The sequence below is a fragment of the Bos grunniens genome, chromosome 18 (assembly GCF_055505025.1).
Source record: "Bos grunniens cultivar Pamir isolate PY7600 chromosome 18, Bosgru_T2T1.0, whole genome shotgun sequence".
Taxonomy (NCBI): domain Eukaryota; kingdom Metazoa; phylum Chordata; class Mammalia; order Artiodactyla; family Bovidae; genus Bos; species Bos grunniens.
Window position 1 is genome coordinate 21683856 of NC_141182.1, and position 18679 is coordinate 21702534.

Sequence of the window (18679 nt, forward strand, 5' to 3'; positions counted from 1 at the left end):
ATGGCCGAGGAAGCTGGGGCTCAGAGAGGCCAAGGAACGTGCTCAGAGTTAAATAATTAATTAGAAGCAGATCCTGTGTTTGAATCCAGGCAGTTTGATTCTAGAGCCCGTGGCAAAAGTACAATGAGTTGCTGTTTCCCTTTTTGATGGAGGAAACATAGAAAAAGCACATTACACAGGGCAGCTCATGGTGCCTCCTCTGCAAACACTAGCTGGCATTGCTTCCAGTGGAGCACTTTCACAGAACTGACTCATGGGCTCATTTAAATTGGATGTCTTGTGGAAAGCCTACTGTGTGCCAGGTTGTAATCCAGATGCTACAGATCCAACAGTGGGTAAGAGGCAAACGAGCCCTCAGTGAACTCACACTCTAGTGAATGAGAGAAATGAGAAGGAAGTACAGTGGATCCTCCTTGTTTGCAGACTCTGTATTTGCGAATTCTCCCACTCGCTAAAATTGATTTGTAACCCCCAAATCGGTATCTTCAGCACTTCTCATGGTCATTCATGGACGTGAACAGGATGGCAGAAAATTCGAGTCACTCAACACACTTGTTCCCACCCGAGGTCGAAACGAGATGACCCTGCCTTCTTGTTCCAACTCTCAGAACTGAGCAAGCATCCCTTTTATGGTCTGTTTAGTGCCTTGGCTTGTTTTTTGTTGTTTTCGCATTTTTTGTGTGTTTTGTTGGTGATTTTGCTGTTTAAAAATCACCCCCAAGACCAATTTGCCGCATGACTCAGGGAACTCAACCCGGGGCTCTCTAACAACCTAGAGGGATAGGATGGGGTGGGAGGTGGGAAGGAGGTCAAAGAGGGAGGGGACACATGAATACCTCTGGCCGACTCATGTTGATGTAAGGCAGAGGCCGAGGAAATGGCAATGCACTCCAGTCCTCTTGCTGGAGAATTCCACGGACAGAGGAGCCTGGCAGGCCACAGTGCATAGGGTTGCAAAGAGTTGGACACAAATGAGTGACTTAAATTTCTTTCTAACACAATATTGTGAAGCAATTTTCCTTCAATTAAAAATAAGTTTGGGGAAAAAAATCAGCCCCCAAACATACTGCTGAAGTGCTGCTATCTAGCGTTCCCAAGCCCAGGAAGGCTGTGTTGTGCCTTATGGGGAAAATGTATATTTGATAAGCTTTGTTCAGGCCTGAGTTGTAGTGGTACTGGCCGTGAGTTCAATGTCAGTGAATCAACAATATATATTAAATAAGGGGTAATGAAACAGAAACACACATAAAACAAGGTTAGGTATTGATCTGTTGAGGAAAATGTGACCAGAGGCTTGCAGAAACCTACCCTTAGGTTGTTCCCTTTAGGAGCAGTGGTTCAGTATTTGCTAATTTCATGTTCATGGCAGCTTCAGAGAACATAACCACTGTGAATAATGAGAATTGACTCTAATTAGAAATTACTGCACATGCAGTGAGAGAATCCAGCACAAAGATGGAGAGGCATACCGAAGGGACCTGCCTTGGATTGAGGGTTAAAAAGGCTGAGAAGCAGCCAGACAGAGGGTGGGATGGGGAAAACATGTTCCAGGGAGGAAAAACAGCATATGCAAAGGCCAACAGGTAGCAAAGTCAAGGAGCTCAAGAAAAGCCAGTGTGCAGGGCGTGTGGAGGAAGCAGAAGTCTAATACTGTAGTAATATGCTGGAGAAGGAGTCTGGGGCCAGGTGGCAGTGTTTCGTGGGCAGCTCTCCTTGCGTCCAGTTAGCACAGAAATCCTGGCAGGCGAGGCAGGATAGTTTTTACCTTTGACAGGTGATGAAATTGATGCCCTGGACAACTATATGCCTTGCTCAAGGTTATACCACTGGTAAGCGGTAAAACCCACCTCCCCAACCTGATCTGGATCTAATGTTGAACAGACGTTTGAGTGTTGGTCTGAGATCTCAGGACATGATCTTGGTCCAGGGATTTGGTTTGGTTTGGGGAGAAATCAGTTACTGAATGAAGCCATCCAGAGCGGATGAAACCACCTGGAACAGCAGAGTGTGGGAGAAGACAAGATCTCATGTCCTTTTAAAAATGAAATTATTCTTGGTGTTAAAACGTTAATGTCTCAGGAGAAGAGTCCTAAGTACCTGCAGAGAGCAGAGGGAGGCCACAGAGATGTAAGAAAAGGAAATGTGAGTGGCTGATCCAAAAAACCCCTCAATACTAGGTCTGGTGATAGGCTGTCCACCCAGGGGCAACAAGGTCTCAATCTGCCTCTTGTCCCCACAGGATAATGATCTGGAATAGGGGTCAGCAAACCCTTCTGTAAATGTTTTGAGTGTTGCGGACCATAGAGTTTCAGCTGTTGCTGTTGTTCAGTTGCTAAGTTGTGTCTGACTCTTTGTGACCCCATGGACTGCAGTACACCAGGCTTCCCTGTCCTTCGCTGTCTCCCAGAGCTTGTTCAAACTTATGTCCATTGAGTTGGTGATGCCATCCAACCATCTCATCCTCTGTTGCCCCCTTCTCCTCCTGCCCTCAATCTTTCCCAGCATTAGAGTCTTTCCAGTGAGTTGACTCTTTGCATCAGGTGGCCAAAGTATTGGAGCTTCAGCTTCAGCATCAGTCCTTCCAGTGAATATTCAGGGTTGATTTCCTTTAGGATTGACTTGTTTGAAACTCATTAGGGTTTAAGTTGCAGCTACTCAACCCTGCAGTTATGGAGTAAAAGCAGCCATAGATGGTATGGGACTGAATGAGTGTAGCTGTGTTTCCAATAAAACTTCATTGATGGATGTTGAAATCTGGGTTTTATATCATTTTTATGGGCCACAAAACGTTATTCTTGTTTTGATTTTTTCCCCAACCATTTAAAATTGTAAAAGCCATTCTTAGCTTACAGGCTGTGAAAAAACAGGTGGGGGATGGGGGTGCCTGTGAGCCATGGGCTGTAGTTTGCTGACTCTCGATCTAGAATCATGGACCTAAGTGTCAGAAGGATACTAAATGTCCTCTTACTTGAATTCTTTCCCAATTCATGAAGCTCCAAGGAGTACTCCCAGCCATTTCTTCAGCGCCATAGTTAAACTGTGCCATAGTTGGGGTTTCCCTAAAGCACATCATGAGACCAGGATTTGGGTGCCTAAAATTTATTTGGAAGGTGATCCCAGAAAGCCCAGTGAGACTGAAATGGACTGGGGAAGAAAGGAAATCCAGTAAAGGTTGTGTTGATGAATGAGTTACTGTGGGACAAAAGGCTCAGCCTCTCTGGGGATTCTTAGAGAGACTGTGTGTCCCAGTATTCCCCCCAATTTCTGCATGCAGTCTGGAGAACACACCCTGTAGCCAAAAAATGCCTTCAGGTAGAAGGACGTGAGAGGCAGCAGGTGTGACTTGGAAACTGCTGCAGGTGTCCTCTGGGGGCGCTGGTGAGTATGGTGGTCTACAACGTGTTTCTAATTTTGCTTTTTGAAGCATACTGATCATACCCTTTGGAGAAGGCAATGGTATCCCACTCCAGTACTCTTGCCTGGAAAATCCCATGGACAGAGGAGCCTGGTGGGCTGCAGTCCATGGGGTCACTAAGAGTCAGAAACGACTGAGTGATTTCACTTTCACTTTTCACTTTTATGCATTGGAAAAGGAAATGGTAACCCACTCCAGTGTTCTTGCCTGGAGAATCCCAGGGACAGGAGAGCCTGGTGGGCTGTGGTCTATGGGGTCGCACAGAGTCGGACACTACTGAAGCAACTTAGCAGCAGCAGCATCAGATCATACCCTTATGGCAGAAAATGAAGAGGAACTAAAAAAACCTCTTGATGAAAGTGAAAGAGGAGAGTGAAAAAAGTTGGCTTAGAGCTCAACATTCAGAAAACTAAGATCAAAGCATCTGGTCCCATCACTTCATGGGAAATAGATGGGGAAACAGTGGAAACAATGTCATATTTTATTTTGGGGGGCTCCAAAATCACTACAGATGGTGATTGCAGCCATGAAATTAAAAGACACTTACTCCTTGAAAGGAAAGTTATGACCAAGTTAGATAGCATATTCAAAAGCAGAGACATTATTTTGCCAACAAAGGTCCGTCTAGTCAAGGCTATGGTTTTTCCAGTGGTCATGTATGGATGTGAGAGTTGGACTGTGAAGAAAGCTGAGCACCAAAGAATTGATGCTTTTGAACTGTGGTGTTGGAGAAGACTCTTGAGAGTCCCTTGGACTGGAAGGACATCCAAGCAGTCCATCCTAAAGGAGATCAGTCCTGGTTGTTCATTGGAAGAACTGATACTGAAGCTGAAACTCCAATACTTTGGCTGCCTCATGTGAAGAGTTGATTCATTGGAAAAGACCCTGATGCTGGGAGGGATTGGGGGCAGGAGGAGAAGGGGACTACAGAGGATGAGATGGCTGGATGGCATCACTGACTCGATGGACATGAGTTTGAGTGAACTCTGGGAGTTGGTGATGGACAGGGAGGCCTGGCGTGCAGCGATTCGTGGGATCACAAAGAATCAGACGCGACTGAGCAACTGAACTGAACTGAACTGATCATACCACTGGGCTTCCCTGGTGACTCAGCAGTAAAGAATCTGGCTGCCAATGCAGGAGATATGGGTTTAATCCCTGGGTTGGGATGATCCCCTGGAGAAGGAAATGGCAATCCATTCCAGTATTCATGCCTGAGAAAGCCCATGGACAGAGAAGCATGGTGGGCTATAGCCCATGGGGTCTCAAAGAGTTGGACACAACTTAGCAACTAAAAAATAACCATCATACCACTGGGTGACGGTTGAGATGATTTTGTGTGACAGACCGTCATGGCACTGAAGATCACGAAACCTCATTCGAGAAAAAGAAGTTATTTCCTTTTTAAACCATCTCTTTGATCCTGCACTGCCTCCCTCCCCAGCACTTTGCTGCTGTCTCTCCCCAGAGGAGGAGCTGCAGCTTTTCACTACCTTGAACTTGCCAGACTTTCCCTTCTGACCACAGTCTATCCCTGGCTCAGAGGGTAAAGAATATGCCTGCAAGGCAGGAGACCTGTGTTTGATCCCTGGGTTGGGAAGATCCCTGGGAGAAGGGCATGGCAACCCAATCTAGTATTCTTACCTGGAGAATTCCACAGACAGAGGAGCCTGGTGGGCTGCAGTCTGGGAGGTCGCAAAGAGTCGAATGTAGCTGAGTGACTAACACTTCATTTCCTTTTGACCACAGTCAACAAAAGAAGTCTCAGTGAAGTACCAGACTGTTTTTTGTAACACTTACTTGTCTCCCTTCTTAGGGAAAAAGCAGTAGTCCTCAAATTGAGGGGATGGAACAGGCAACAGTAGCTAGCTAAGATTTAATAACATTGTTTTATGTTTATTTGTACAGTTGCCATCTGTACATGGCAAGTGCTTCTGGCTTTGCCTTTACAGTAATAATATGAAGTTTCCTTTCAAAAAAATTTATAGAAATAATGTGTCTCCTTAAAGAAAAATAGTACATAATAGTATAAGTGATATTAGATTGTAATAAAAATAGTAATAATTGCTACCACTTACTAAGAACATACTGCTTACTGGGTGCTATTCTAAGCACTTTGCATGTATAATTTGACCAGTCCTCAGCACAATCACATGGGTTAGGTACTATTTGAGGTAGGTACAATTATTAGTGGAGAAAACAGGCATAGGAAAGTAAGGTAACTTGCCCAAAGTTATGTAGCTAGTAAGTGACAGAACTGGACAGAGGAGCCTGGTGGGCTACAGCCCATGGGGTCTCAAAGAGTCAGACATGACTTAGCTGCTAACCACCAACAACAGAAAGAGACAGAACTGGAAAATGAACCCAGGCGTTCCTGTTCCAATCTGTGTTCCCGATTAGTTACACTGCATCTCACAAACCTGACAAAGAAAGAAGAAAGAAAAAAAAGTGATAATATTTGGGACTTCCGTGGTGGTCCGGTGGTTAAGTTTTCATCTTCAAATGCAGGGGGTTCGGACTTGAACCCTGGTCCGGAAGCTAAGACCCTACATGCCTCGCAGCCTAAAAACCAAAATATAAACAGAGGCAATACTGTAGCAAATTCAATAAAGATCTTAAAAATGGTCCACATTAAAAAAAAAAAAAAAAAACTTTAAAGAACTTATTTGATGATATTTGAAGGATTGATATTAAAGGGGTATTACCTTCAAAAATTCCCCTTTAGGTGGACTTCCCCAGTCGTTAAGACTCCATGCTCCCAAGGCAGGAGGCCCAGGTTCCATCCCTGGTTGGGGAACCAAGATCCTGCATGCTGTAAGATGTGGCCACCCCTCAAATTTTTTTAAGTTTCTCTACTTTATCTTGTTGAAACCTGTCTCCCTGTATCTGCCACCCCCATGGTTGCTGTACTTTCTTCCAGAACCCCAGGGAACAGATGTATCCCCCCTGCATCACTGCAGTCCTTCAGATATTTGATGGCTAGGAACCCATTGGCCCTCTGGGATCTTCCCTGCTCTAGATTAAGCACTGCCAGTTCCTTCCGCTTTCTTTCTATCAAGTGTTCTTGGCATCTCCCCCACCCCACCGCCCAAGCCCAGAATTTCTTTCTTCCTTATTCTTTTCTACTCAACAGAACTTATTTTGGTGGCTCTAGCACTTTTTTTTTGCAGGCCTCCCACAGCTCATTCGGGGCTCAGGGGAGATGGCTGTGGTCGGAGTGATTGACGTGGCAAAGAGCAGCTGGCTAGTGATGTCGGGAGAAGAACCCCTCAGGGCCAGCGTGACTGGGGCAGGGTGGAGGGGTGGGTGGGGGAAGCTGGAGGCTGGTGATGCCACTCATTCTTTGCAGGTTACAGAGGGAGAGCCTTTATCGCATGTGAAGCTGATCAGGCTGAAAGGGACAGACTCACCAAATTCACAGCAGCCTGGTGAGGAAGCCAGATCACAAATACGTGAGATGGGACAAGCACCATGAAGCAGGCTGAAATCTTCATGTCAGCCTGTCAGCACATTCTTTCCCCTGTAGAAAAGTCACGGGGGATGCCAGATTCTAGCTAGTAGGTTGGTATTCATGGAATTCAAACAAGGTGAACAAGATGAATGATTTTCATAGCCAGGATGGCCCGAGGTATTTATATCCTCTGAGGGACACAGGAGTCCAGAATGACTCTCGGCCTAATTCTCCTGCTCATGACTAATCAATAAACCAATCTTTGCCTTCCTACTGCTCCCTGGACCAATCTTAAGATTCTGATTAAGAAAGACTTCCAGGAAGCTCTGAGCTGCCTGTAAGGCTCAAGGGATTTCCACTACTGTGGACAATATGAAAGAAAAGATAAACTCTCAAAGGCTTGCTCTTTCTTACCCTTTTTTCTCAGCTCCTCACAAGTTTACCGTGTCTCTCTACCCAACATTCCTTCATTTTATGTTCATGCAATTGGCCTCTCCCATCCCTCCCATTGTCAAGTTTTGATCTGATTTCCAGGCGTTGCTCTTCCTGCTTTGACCAGAGGAACATCCTGTCCTATCCTTAAGAACTTTTGCAGATCAGTAATCACAGACGTTTCGTGTGCATACTACTGATATACTGCCCCCACATTTCAGGGTGACTTGCTGTGTCCCTCTATGTCATAGCTTCTTGCAATCAAGAAGCAGCTTTCCAGGATATTGAGTTTTGTTCCATTATAGAATTGGCAGGATCACAATTTTAAGCTGTTACTACTGTTATCACTTGTCTATGCCTGAAGACTGGGGTACAAGGTGTGTTGAAGAAAAAGGGGCCAGGAGAGGAGGTTTAAGGCACTAAACCCAATAAATTGTGGAGTATGCTGCTCGTGACCAACACTTACGCTTATCTGTAGAGTTAGGAGTGGGGCTTCCCTGGTGGCTCAGTGGTTAAGAATCCACCTGCCAACACAGGGGACAAGGGTGCCATCCCTGGTCCAGGAAGTTCCCACTTGCTGTGGAGCAACCAAGCCCATGTGCCCCAACTACTGAGCCTGTATTCCAGAGCCCAGGAACCGAACTACTGAAGCCCATGCACCCTAGAGCCACGCTCCGTAACAAGAGAAGCCACCCCCAAAAAAAAGCGCAAGAACCACAACAGAAAGTAGCGCCAGCTCCCCGCAACTGAGCACAGTGACGAAGACCCAGCACAGCCAAAAAGAAATAAAGGAATCTTTAAAACAAAAAACAAGGAGTTAGGAATCCTGTTGTTTTGGAGCAAAGAGACCTTTTGCCAGCCATTAAAAATGTACATTTTGGGGACTTCCCTGGTGGTCCGAGCTCCCAATCCAGGGAGTCTGGGTTCAATCCCTGGTCAGGGAACTAGATTTCACATGCCACAACTACGAGCTCGCATGCCTCGAACTAGGAACCAATGCAGCCAAATAAATAAATATATATTTTTTAAAGTGTACATTTTGTTGGGACATCCCTGGTGATCATGGTGAAAACTCCTTCCCTCGTGGTGAAGACTCCATGCTTCCAATGCAGGGGGTGCAGGTTCAGCCCCTAACAGGCGAATTAAGTCACACGGTGTGGCCCAATAAGAGATATTTATATATGTATAACTGAATCACTTTGCTGTGCACTTGAGACTTAACCCAACACTGTAAATTAACTGTCCTTCAAATTTTTTTAATGTGCACTTTGCACATAACCTCTTTTCCCACCCATATAAAGAACCTTGACTTACATAAAGGAAGATAAAATGCATTTAGAGAAGGATCTCCTGGAGCACCTCAAGAGGAAACGTGGGCTGACCAGGGAGCTCCACTTCTCACTTGAAGAAGCCTGCCAGTCTAATGAGAAAGGCACAGCTCCTCAGTTAGGGGAGTCGGATGGAGGAGGTTCCTGCAGCGTCCTTGGAGTGAAAGGCCCCCTCTCCCTGCGAGCTCTGGCTGTATCCGCTGCTTCTCCTCAGTCTGTCAGCAGGCAGCTGGTGGGCCTGGCTTCCTTCACAGCCCCGCTACAGCTGTGCAAATGTGCACCACAAAGCCAAGGGTTCTGAGGGTCAACCCAGGAATTTGTTTTTAGTAGACTTTGGGGTTTTTTTTTACCAGTTTAGATTTACAGAGAACTTGTGATGACAGTAGAGAGTTCCCATACACCCCATACCCAGGTTCCCCTACTAACCGTTTGGTAACCCACAGTCCATTGGTTCTAATTAATGAACCACACTGATACATGATGGATAACCCAAACCCACAGTTTATTCAGATTTTCTCAGTGTTTACCTAATGCCCTTTTTAAAATTCCAGGATCTCGTCTACTGTCCTACATTATTTCATTTTATTATTTCTGGCTGCATTGGGTCTTCATGGTGATGCTCGGAGTGGGGGGCTCTCTAGTTGTGGCACGGCTTGTGTGACCTTAGTTCTCCAAGCAGGGATTGAACCCACGTCCCCTGCATTGGAAGGCAGATTCTTAACCACCAGATCTCTAGGGTCATCCCTTAGTGGTCACGTCTCCTTAGGCTCCTGTTGGCTGTGACCATGTTTCAGAACTCCCTTGTCTGACTCACCTTGCCAGTTTTCAGGGGTACCAGACAAATGTACTGTCAGAATACCACCCTGTTGAAATTTGTGTGATATTTTTCTCACAGTTGGACTCAGGTTATAGGTCTTGGCGAGGAAATAAAGTGAAAATAAATTCCGCAGATATAAAGTGCCTCTTTTTATCACATCACATGTCCGTGATACCAACATGACTTTCCACTGTTGCTACTGCCCTGGGTCACCCGGCTGAGGTTGCATTTGTCATACTGTTCTCTTGAAAGGAAGATTCTTATGTACAGTTCTACCCCTCCTCCTTTAGGGTCATGTGTCTACATTATTTATTTATTTGGCTGTCCAGTCTTAGTTACAATGTGTGGGATCTTTCTTATGGCAATAGAGCTTCTCTCTACTTGTGGTGTGCAAGCTTAGTTGACCCGTGGCATGTGGGATCCTAGTTCCCCAACCGGGGATCCCCTATATTGGGAGGTGGATTCTTAACCACTGGGGAAGCCAGAGTTTAGAACTGTGCAGGGGAGGTTGAACTCCTCTCTCCCACTGATTAATTTTTCTTGTTATTAGTAATAGTATGGACTTGTGGATTTTATCTTATACCCCAGGCTATAATCCAATGCTACTTTGTTTTGTTGCTCAAGTTATTCTAGCTTTGGCCACTAGGAATGGAGTTTGTGTTTTTAAACTGGCTCGCACGCGTTGTCCAAGTTGCGTGTGCACGCTCAGCTGTGTACGGCTTTTTGTGACCCACCAGGCTCCTCTGTCCATGGAATTCTGCAGACAAAAGTACTGGAGTGGGTTGCCATTTCCTTCTCCAGGGGGTCTTCCCATCCAGGGATCAAACCAGTGTCTCCTGCTTTGGTAGGCGGGTTCTTTACCACTGAGCCACCTGCAAAGTTCTCTTTAAAGTAGCTCCCGAGGCCTTTTTTATACATGTTGGAGTTTGGGACCCATGTAGGCCTGGGTTCACACACCGGCTCCACCACTTCCTGGCCGTGTGTGCGTTCTTGGCAGGTTCCTCTACTGCTGGGGCGTCGGTTTTCCCAGCTGAAAATGGAGCTGAGATTGCTGCCCGCCACTTAGGGTTATTAAGATGCTCTTAGTTTCAATTTACATTCCCACCAACAGTGCAAGAGAGCTCCCTTTTCTCCACACCCTCTCCAGCATTTACTGTTTGTAGATTTTTTCATGGTGACCCTTCTGATCAGTGTGAGGTGATAACCTCATTGTAGTTTTGATCTGCATTTCTTTAATAATTAGTGCTGTTGAGCATCTTTTTCATGTGCCTTGTGGCCATCTGTATGTTTTCTATGAAGAAATGTCTGTTTAGGTTTTCCACCCTTTTTTTTTTTTAATTTTTTGATTGGGTTGTTTATAAATTGATATAGCCACTATAAGGAACAGTACAGAGGTTCCTTAAAAAACTGAAAGTGGACCTCCCATATGACCCAGCAATCTCACTACTGGGCATACACTCTGAGAAAACCATAATTCAAAAGGACACACGCACCCCAATATTTGTTGCAGTAGACAGGACATGGGAGCAACCTAAATGCCCATTGATAGATGAATGGATAAAGATGTGATACATATACACAATGGAATATTGTTGCTGTTGTTACTGTTCAGTCACTAAGTCGTCTCTGACTCTTTGCGACCCCATGGACTGAAGGACACCAGGCTTCCCTGTCTGTCATTGTCTCCCAGAGTTTGCTCAAATTCATGTTCTTTGAGTTGGTGATTCTATCTAACCGTCTCGTCCTCTGCAACCTCCTTCTCATTTTGCCTTCAATCTTTTCAGTGAGTAGGCTCTTCCCATCAGATGGCCAAAGGAGTGGAGCTTCAGCTTCAGCATCAGTCCTTCCAGTGAATATTCAGGGTTGATTTCTGTTACGTTGACTGGTTTGATCTCTTTGCAGTGCAAGGGACTCGCAAGAGTCTTCTCCAGCACCACAATTTGAAAGCATAAATTCTTTGGCACTCATTTGTAAAGCCTCATCAGACAACCACTTTGCTTTCTTGAATTTCTTTTTCTTTGGGATGGTTTTGGAATATTACTCAGCCATAAAAAGGAATGAAATAGATCATTTGTAGAGGTGTAGAAGGCAATGGCGACCCACTCCAGTACTCTTGCCTGCAAAACCCCATGGACAGAGGAGCCTGGTAGGCTGCAGTCCATGGGGTCGCAAAGAGTCGGACACGACTGAGCGACTTCACTTTCACTTTTCACTTTCATGCATTGGAGAAGGAAATGGCAACCCACTCCAGTGTTCTTGCCTGGAGAATCCCAGGGATGAGGGAGCCTGGTGGGCTGCCATGTGTGAAACAGATAGCTAGTTGGAGGCTGCTGTATAGCACAAGGAGCTCAACTCGATGCTCTGTGGTGACCTAGAGGGGTAGGATTTGGGGGGATGGGAAGGAAGTCCAAGAAGGAGGGGATATATGTATGCATATAGCTGATTCACTTCATTGTACAGCAGAAACTAACACACTATTATAAAGCAACTATACTCCAATTTTTTTTTAAAGACATACTTAGCATGTCCTCTGTCAATATAAGTTGTTATTATTGTTAGTTTGGCATTCACATTCCATCTGATTCTGGTTCCAGATGGTTAGAAATGAAGGCCAACATCCTTCACAAGGAATGAAGGCATCCTTATGGCTTCAAGCACTTCCTTTCCCAGATGACTGTGCCAGAGTTCCTGCGAGGGGTCCCCTTCTCCCAGGTCACCTCCTCTCCCCGCCCACCAGCCTTCTCTCCAGCTCCAGGTGGCTGCACAACATTTTCATCTTCCTTTTCAACTTCTGCCTCTCAGTCACACCACACGCCCACCAGACAATCTACCTCGAGTGCCCTCCAGCAGTTCACACAGCTGCACATCCTCAGCCCCTCAACCCCGCTTCAGCACCACTTCCTGGGGCACCGCCCAGCAGCCCAGCGGGAAGTGCCCCCTCCCTCTGCCTCCCAACTGCCAGAGCCCTGCTGCGCCTACTCTTGCCCAACAGCCCTTATCGCTTGAGACCCCCGAGTCCTCCCCTCAACAGTCCTCGTCTTTGTTCATCTTTATATCCCGCTTGCACCCTCTGAGACCCCGACACCAGTCTGTGGTCTCGTCTGCACCTGTGCTGAGTTTCAACAAGACAAAGGAAGCAGGGGAAAGGCCATTTCCTCAGCCTACCAGGCTCCTCTGTCCATGGGGTTTTGCAGGCAAGAGTACTGGAGTGGGTCACCATTGCCTTCTACACCTCTACAAATGATCTATTTCATTCCTTTTTATGGCTGAGTAATATTCCAAAACCATCCCAAAGAAAAAGAAATTCAAGAAAGCAAAGTGGTTGTCTGATGAGGCTTTACAAATGCCTTTACAAAGGCCTAACTGGACTTCCCAGAGGTCGAAGTGACCCTAGGTCACTTCCAACTTTTATATACGTGTGTGTGTGTGTGTGTGTATATTTAAATTATGGTAAAATATACAGGGCTTAACATTTACCATTTTAACCATTTGAAAGTATACAGTTTGGTGGCATTAAGTACAATTGCAGCCATCACCAAAATCCCTCTCCAGGTGGTTCCAGAACTTTTTCTTCCTAATGAAAACTTCATACTCATTGAACAATGGATTTAACTGTTTAATCAGTTTTGATTTCCTCCCCCATTTTCTCCTTCCTCCAGCCTCTGACAACCACCATTCCACTTTCTGTCTCTGTGATTTTGACGACCCTAGGTACCTTACAAGGATGGATCACTTAATAGTTGTCCTTATGTGACTGGAGTATTTTACTTAATATAAAGTCTTTAAGGCTCATTCACGTTGCAGCATATGTCAGGATTTCCTTCCTTTTTAAGGCTGAATTCTATTCTATTGTATGTACCTACAGCATTTGGTTTGTCCATTTTTCTGCTGATGGACATTTGGGCTGCTTCCACTTTTTGGCTGTTGTGAATAATACTGCTATGAACATGGGTATACAGATATTTTTGCTTTTAACTCTTTTGGCTGTATATCCATAATGGATCATAAGGTAACTCTACATTTTATTTTTTGAGAAACAGCCTACCATTTTCTACGGAGGCTGTACCATTTTACATTCCCACCAGCAATGCTCAGAGGTTCCTATTTCCCCACATCCTTGCCAACACTTGTTATTTTCTGCTTTGATTATTTGTTTTTTCATTAACAGTCATTCTAATAGGATCTCATAGATTTGATTTGCGTTTTCCTAATGATTAAAGATGTTGATCATCTGTTTATGTGCTTATTGGTCACTTGAATATCTTCTTTGGAGAAATGTCTATTCAAATCTTTTGTCCAAGTTTTAATCAGATTGAGTTTTTTGTTGTTGAGTTGTAGGCGTTCTGTGTGTATTCTGGATATTAATCCCTTATCACATACGTGATTTGCAAATATTTTCTCCCATTCTCCCTTTTCACTCCCTTCTCCCTTTTCACCAGTGTCCTTGTGAAGTTCTGTTTACCTAGTTTTTCTTTTGTTGCTTCTGCTTTTGCTGTCATATCCAAGCAATCATTACCCTAACCCTGAACCTAACCCTAACATTGCCAATTCCAATGCCATAAAGCATTTCCTTTATGTTTTCTTGTAAGAGTTTACAGTTTTAGAGCCTATGTTTTAGTCTTTGGTTCATTTTAGGTAAGTTTTGTATATGGTATAAAGTGAAAGTCCAGCTTCATTCTTTTGTATATGGATATCCAGTTTTTGCAGCACTGTTTGTTAAAAAGATCGTCTTTTCCCTGATGAATGGTTTTGGCACCCTGTTGAAATAAGGGCATAATGGTTATTTGACCATATATATTCCAGGGTACATTTCTAGGCTCTCTTTTCTATTCTACTGGTTTACATATCTGTCTGTATAGCAGTCACATGTTCTTTTGTTTACTATACCTTTGAAAGATTTGAAATCCTAAGTCTGAGTTCTCCAGCTTTGTTCTTTTTCAGGATTGTTCTGGCTTTTGGGGTTCCTTGTGATTCCTTATGAATTTCAGTATGGATTTTTCTGTTTTTGCAAAAAAAAATTGTTATTGGGATTCTGGTAGAGATTGCAGGTGAATCTGTAGATCACTTTGAGGAGTATTATCTTAATATTAAGTCTTCCAATCCATGAACATGGGATGTCTTTCCGTTTATTTTTATCTTTCATTTCTTTCAGCAGTGTTTTGCAGTTTTCAGTGTACAAATCTTTCACCTCCTTAGGTCAATTTAGTCCTAAGTGTTTTATTCTTTTTTGTGCTCACTTGTACTTTTTGAAGCTCCTGATATATTGCAAAATGAAGAAATATAAAACAAGATACCAGAATGGTGGTCAGTTTAAACCATATGTTCTTCTCAGTGTTTCTCAGGGACAGCACATATAGTAATGGGACTATATAGTGACAAAAGCCTAACTTGGAGTCCCTTCATGAATGTGAGGTCTCCCTGTCCACTATCCCCCACTGTGATGGGAGGAAAGAGCGTGAGTGGTTCCTGTTACTGGGGTGGGTGTGGGAATGACAAAATATTCCCTCAGGTGGGCCCGGCTGAGGGATCCAGGAGAGGCTTGAAGTCCCCGAGGCCTTATCAAAGCATCTTCCCAGAATGTGATGTTGAGAACTTCCAGACCTCTTTAAAGCCTCAGGCTGGAAGACCCCACAGTCCTGGATACTTTCTCCCTGGAACAAAAGCAGTCAGCCAGAGGTACAGCTGAAACAGAACAGCCAGCTTACCCACACCATGGTCTTGCTAACGCTGTGGGGATTTTATGGCTGTGTTACTGGCCCACGCCAGTTTCAGTTTGAGGAGTTGAGTGAGGACAAAAGGTGAGGGAGTTCAGCGTGTGAGGGCCAGTCCCTGTTCAGGCATTTCCCCAGCCTCCTGGAAGGGCTTCTAAATGGCAGGCCTCTCCTCTCCAGCCCTTCAGCTGTCTTAGCTTTTTCTCAGCCGCTCTTTTTCAGGCATTGGATTTATTTTCCTTCTCCTTTTTGTGGCCTGTGAGGACACGCACACAGCATAGCCGCACACGCATGCACACACACCCCCACCCCCCGTTCTGTAGCCCTCCAAATGTCTGCAGAATTTATAGGCTGTGGTGTCTGGAGACACAATCTCTGTCTCCTCTTCTGTCTTCTTTCCTCCTTCTCCTTCCTGCTAAAGCCTGTTGTTGTCTTATCCCCAGCCGGAAGCCCCCCTCTGTCATGGGGCCAGGTTCCCGGCCACTTGCTCTGCTCCAGCTGCTGCTCCTGCAGGCCTCAGCCAACTCCTATTTCCATGGCAACCAAAACTCATTTTTCTATCCCTGCATTTCCACTTTGGAAAGGAAACCCATAATAGTTTTTTTCAAAGAAAAAAAAAATTGAGCTACATCTGGCATCGTCAACTTGGACTGTACCGAATTCCTAGCTCCCCCGACTCCCTTGGTCTCACGGAGACCCTCCCCCACTTTCCTTCACCTGCCTCCACCCCTCCCACACCCTGTGGCTCCTGACTCAAAAGCAGGTTTGAGGAGGAGCCTGGGTGAGTTCTTTGTCTCTTTAAATTAATGCAAGAGGACTCTGTGCTTTGCCAGTTCAAGAAGAGGATGGGATTAGAGGCTGTTTACCGTGGCATCATGTAATGCTAACCTGTGCCATCTGTGGTATTTGTTTATTTACCCTCCCCTTGGCTGGTGAGGTCAGAGGTTGTCTGAATATGTCATTATGTCATCTCTGAAGATGAAGCTCCCACTCTTGGGCAGCATGACTCTGAGGTTCTGAGCAAGATTTGATGACTACACTCTCAGTGTGGTGGGTTGGCTGGTTGGGCTGGCATTACACATACAGGAACCTAGGAGAATGATGTGAAGGGGTTTGACAAAGCTCTCCCCTCCCCACCCCCACCCCTAAGACTTTCCTTACTGACTTGGCCTATCCCTGGTGCCTGGAAATTCCACGTTTGGCTGTGAATGCCATTGGGCTCACAAGCCGTTTGCTATTAAAAAGGTAAAGTGCATGTTAAGTTGTGGTCAGCATGGACATTCCACCCCTGGCACCGTACTGTGCACATGAAATGTGCTCGGTTACTGTTTGTTGAGTTGCATTAACGTGTTAGCATATGGCAGTTCGACAGATAACTTTGGTTTGTTTTGTTGTACTGCTCTGCATGGCTTGTGGGATCTTAGTTCCCCTACCAGGGATTGCACCTGGGCCCCCAGGAATGAAAGCACAGAGTCCTAACCACTGGACCACCAGGGAAGTCCCAAGAAAGGATTTTCTGTATTATTATTCACGACTTCATTGCACTCCCCTGAACTACCCACCGCCATCAGTATTGATAACAGAGAGTCACGTGCGAAGTGCAGGCATCAGTTTCTACTACAGCAGTTGGCTCTTCCGGCTGCTCAAAACACAACGTGGGCTGAGAAAACAAGGAGCATCATTCAGCCCCTCCAAGGGGAAGACACTGTTTGTCTAAACATGGTTCTTTATCTCTACAACATGCTACCCCCGCCCGCTCCTGCTACCCATGCGGGCCTGGCTTTTTGAGTCACTCGTGCTGTGTTTTTGAACATAACGTGGGGGAAGAAGAGCCTCCACGGTCTGTTCAGCTCTGGCTCTGAAAAATACAAGCTGCATTCAACTGAATGACAGAAAGAAATCTGTCGAGCCAGGAAGCGTAGTAAATACCGTGACTCTCTGCAAATGTGCACAGCCCAAACAGCTTTTTCCAGTCTGGAAAAATGAAGAGATGTGTCTGTGCAAAACCAGCCAAGCCTCCACCCCTCCTCCCTTTCCACCGCGCCACCCCCCACCTCCTGGCAGGGCCTCCCACCCAGCCCCAGACATTCAGTCATCAGCTTTCATCCTTTGTGACTTGCTTTGCCCCAGGAAATAACATTGCCCAGGCTCTGGGGAGATGTACCAGCCTCTCCCAGGCATCTGAGGGCCGTCTGTCTGGTTGGGTGTCTGTCTGGTTGGGTTTTGCTAGTCGTCTCCGACCTTGGCCAGCTTTGGCTCACAGCACTGTGGTGCGGGAAGCCGGGTGGGTCTGGTGTCTCCTCTTCCCTTGCTTGCTCCCTGCTGCTCTTCCCCTCAATCTTCCCCATTTTGCTCTGAAAGAACCTTTATCCCATCCCGACTTCCATGAGACAGTGTTTAGAGGGAAGGCTTGGACAAGGTAAGGGTTTAAAAGCATTCGCTTTGGACTGGTACAGGGGGTGGAGGTGGAACAGGAAATTTCTCAGTGACTCAGAGACCACCAGGGCCAGGACAACCTTTGGTGGGTACAGTTTCTAAAGGAGAGGGGCTTATAGGGAAAGTCTGGGTCTGCACCTTGCCTTGAAGATACATTTGTGTAGCAGCTCTGGTGTTTTTGCTTCGATGGTATGTTTAGGAATGGGATAGTGCCGACAAAAACATTTGTCTCCTGCAATGTTGACCCCAGAGACCACATATCCAACTGCAGTTCAGTGTATTGGGAGGGGCGCTGGGATGGGGACTGGAAGCAGTGGGTTTGAACCATGACTCCTGAGTGGGGGGTGGGTGTGTCATTCACCGCTGTTTCCGTAGCAGCGAGGGCCAGCCTGCCAGCAGCACGTGCTCGACTAATGGTTGCTGAGTCAGTGAAGGAATGAATGAGCCCATGACCTTGGATACTTTGCCTCCTTGAACCTCAGTTTCTTTCTTTGTAAAAAAAAATAGCATAGGGATGTCCCTGGTGGTCCAATGGCTGACTCCATGCTTCCCAACCAGGGGGCCCGGGGTTCAATCCCTGGTCAGAGAACTAGATCCTGGTGCAGCCAAACAGATAAATAAATAACATTAAAAAAAAACCTAACCTGCCTAGTTCACCAGGTGAGTGCTCCTGCACACGTGTGTGCATGTGTGTGTGAGTGTGTGAAAGGGAGAGAGACAAAGCAGCAGTATGAATGTCCTCTGTTGTAAATTGGAATTTAAAAGTCAGTTTGACTCAGGTTCTGGGCTTTACCCTTAGTGTTTGTGTCTTTCCTCAGAATAAGGGTCTATATTTGTGTCCCCTGAACACTTCGTTCTCCATGCTGTATTCTAGGAACCCTAACGACTGGAGTGCATTTCATTTATTTTTTTTAAATTTTTATTTATTTTAAAAATTTTTTGACTATGTGGCGTGTGGGATCTTAGTTCCCTAACCAGGGGTCAAACCCACACCCCCTGCATTGAAAGTGTGGAGTCTCAACCACTGGACCACCAAGGAAGTCCCCGGGGAGCATTTTAAATGCTCTTAACTGAGCAGTTTAAATCAGA

General features: G+C 45.6%; 1 protein-coding gene across 2 annotated transcripts in view; it reads left to right on the forward strand.

Annotated features, from left to right (window-relative positions):
* Positions 1-18679, forward strand: part of CHD9 (chromodomain helicase DNA binding protein 9) — a 229718-nt gene that overhangs the window by 1191 nt on the left and 209848 nt on the right. The gene's annotated exons all lie outside the window — the stretch shown is intronic.